Genomic DNA, 3,196 nt, shown 5'->3' on the forward strand with positions numbered 1-3,196 from the left:
CCTTATCCACCTGGCCATGCCGGGCCGTACTATGAAGCAACCTGTTTTTATATTATAAAAATAATCTGTTTTTAGCAAAAACAAGCAATGGTATTACAGATAAATACTTAGTGTTTTAATATTTAATTTCTATACAACTTGTTAAAGAAGAAATTAAGTTTCTGGAAAATGATGCAGTTTATAAAGGAAGAATTTTAAAAAAGTAAAATTTATCAAAAAGTCACATTATTATCTATTGAAAGAAATGAGTGTTAATAATAAGTAATAACCGTGCTATATGAGAAAAATAAATTGAAAAAGAATATCTATAATCAGGAATCTACTAACAGCAATTTTAAAGTGCTTAAACAGTTGAAGTACAGAGGGTCATATACGCTATATTATAACGATTTTGAATATAAAAATAAGCAAGTCACCTGACGTGACAACCACAGCCTAGATAAAGTCACGGTGGGATGGAATGTATCAGAATCACATTTTGACATTTTTGGGAGTTACGTAGGAAAGCTTTTAAGTAATAGCCCTTTCCGAAGCAAAATATTCCTACACTTAGATTATACTTTTGTGTTCAGATCGGAAATCTAGAATCTCCAAGACGGACATATTCCTTGTACTTAATGGCATTGGAAAACAAAGGAATATGGGTCAGCTTGGTGCACCAAGACCAGCCAGATAGAGACTTGCAAAAAAAGTCGTACCCAGCTGTAGTTAGATTGTAACTAATGAAAATCCACGAACACAAAAATCAATGGCAAAAGCAGCTGTATATAACACAATCAAGAAGGATCTCTGTCTGATTAAGGACCCGTGTACACAAGTTTCTTCCACGATATATTAGTTCATTCTTCGTTACCTCAATTAGCTGTAAAATGAAACGAGCATTCATGTTATTATCTGCGAAAACATAACGGTCATCTTTAGAAATAAGCTGGATTCTGGAAAGTCATCAGAGAGGAGAGGTTTGCTTTGAACAGAGTCTGACAAGGTGACGTGAGCTATAACGACGCGGTGAGGCTCCAAAATAACATATTCAACCTCTTGTATATGTTTAAAACGTTCGTACCGTTTGTTTCTTAAAAGGTTTGTTTAAAAAAAAACAACTAAGAAGAATTAAATTGTGTTTATTTCTATAATCAGTTATTTCCCTAGTCTGGTTTATACATGACTCACACGTTTCTCATATTTTAAGGAATCGTGCTAAGAACAAAAAGTCGTCGAATAATTCAATATAAAGATCCTATCAAATATTTTCTATTAGTTGAAAATTATTCGTTTTAAATTAACAACGTGTTTGATGACATACACAAATAACATAATATTTTCAGTTTCCTTGGCGTGCCATCTGGGTAAGCAGTTTAAATTCTAAATATAAATAAAGTTTTATAATTTTTGTTCCGAATCGTTAATCGGAAAAACAAGATAATGACATCACTATATTTATGACATGCCGTTCCTGGATTTGCCCTGATTATTATACAAATGACGATTATAAGATAATTAAAAGTACAGGTTTAAGTACAGGTTTTGTAGTTTAATCTTGGAAAGGTTTTGAACAGATATGTTTTGAAAAGATCTTGATGATTCTTGACATTATCTTTTTTTTTCTTGATAAGCACATTGATAAATTCCAGAGTAAATAAATTTAGTAGATGAAGAAAAAATTCAAAACATACATATGGTTGTAAACTAGTCAAACTAGAAATGTTTGCAACTCAGAGCTACGTATCCCTGTTGAGATAGCTAATCGTAAAACCTTTCAACAGTTTGAATTTATGTGACGACTTATAAGATTTAGTCTTCATTATACTAAGTTTATTAAAACGAAAAATACTAAACTTCCTAAAATATTTTACTTGAAAAAAAAAAAAAACGAGAACAAGAACACATACACGGAAATTAAACTTCAAATCACTATACACAGACTAATAAGAAAGAAAACTGCATGGAATGAAATACAAAAATGAACGTAATTCAAAAAGGAATAAGCTCAATAAGCTCCACAGTAACACAAAAAAACGAAAAACATAAGATAAAAAATGGTTTCTAGGTTTCGATTATCAGCCTTCGTTACTTCAGTTAAATTCGTCTTATCAACAGTTGACAAAATGTTGAAAGAATGAATACTATTATTAAAAGATCTTCCGCAAACTAGTCTGCTATTCAGGGAAGGTTTTGGAATTGTAATTTGGACGAGTCTCCATTTGATTTAAAGTGACATCTTAATCGTTTAAATGTGGAAAATGGACCAGAACAACAATAACACCTTTAACGTGATGATTTTCCCATCCAATAACAAAATTGTTAAACTCGATTTAACCTACTTTCTGTAATTCTTGTTCGCTAGGTGAGATTTTAGTATAAAATAAAGCTCATTTTCCTCATAACAAAAAAACGACAAAAACTAAAGTTAAGACTGAAACGTCACGTGTCATATGGAAAACGTATTTTACAGAAAGACCAAAAAAAGGTAGGTTTATCAACGTAATAAAAATCGCCAAGAACTTTAGCTAACAGTTTACCTTTGTCCTCCCAGTGGGTCTGTGGTAAATTTACAGACATACAACGCTAAAATCCAAGGTTCGATTACCTCAGGTGGACAAAAACAACACTAAGCCTTTATTTAGTGTATGATAACTGTATGAAACTGCTCAAACATTGTGTTGTAAATTTGTATCTCAACAAAGAGCACTTATATATATAACTTTATTTCACAAGCAGCATATTCTATTCTAAATTGTTAGAAATTAATTTCACTTTCGTTCACATTTCAAACATGACGCAACTTAAAGAATAAAAATGACGATTTACTATATGTTATTGTTGAGCGACTCTTAACATGACCGAAGTGCTCAACAATTACTTTTCGCGGTGGGCAGTATAAATAGCTCAGAGCTTTGTCTTTGAGTGAAACCAAGAGCACAACACAATTAATCTTTTTAAAGTCCATGAAATAATTTCTATTGATAGTTTAACTTAAACTTTTCCCGTCACTGGGGACGGGTACTTTTGATTGAAATTATATAATGTTCAATGAGTTGTAGAATAAGCTACTAAAATCAGGAGTAGATAAATAAAGAATAGTCTTTAAGAAATAAAATGTATACAATGTTGGAAAAAACTGTATTCTCATAGTAGATTTTAAAATATTATGATAATATACAGAGTGTAGTTTAAACTGTTCATTGATATCAATGAA

At 31.1% G+C, this 3,196-nt stretch overlaps 1 long non-coding RNA gene across 1 annotated transcript in view; it reads right to left on the bottom strand.

Annotated features, from left to right (window-relative positions):
• The window catches only part of LOC111085563, a 14,278-nt gene that overhangs the window by 4,691 nt on the left and 6,391 nt on the right, over positions 1 to 3,196 (bottom strand). The window lies entirely within an intron of this gene.

This window comes from Limulus polyphemus, unplaced genomic scaffold (genome assembly GCF_000517525.1).
Source record: "Limulus polyphemus unplaced genomic scaffold, Limulus_polyphemus-2.1.2 Scaffold471, whole genome shotgun sequence".
Taxonomy (NCBI): domain Eukaryota; kingdom Metazoa; phylum Arthropoda; class Merostomata; order Xiphosura; family Limulidae; genus Limulus; species Limulus polyphemus.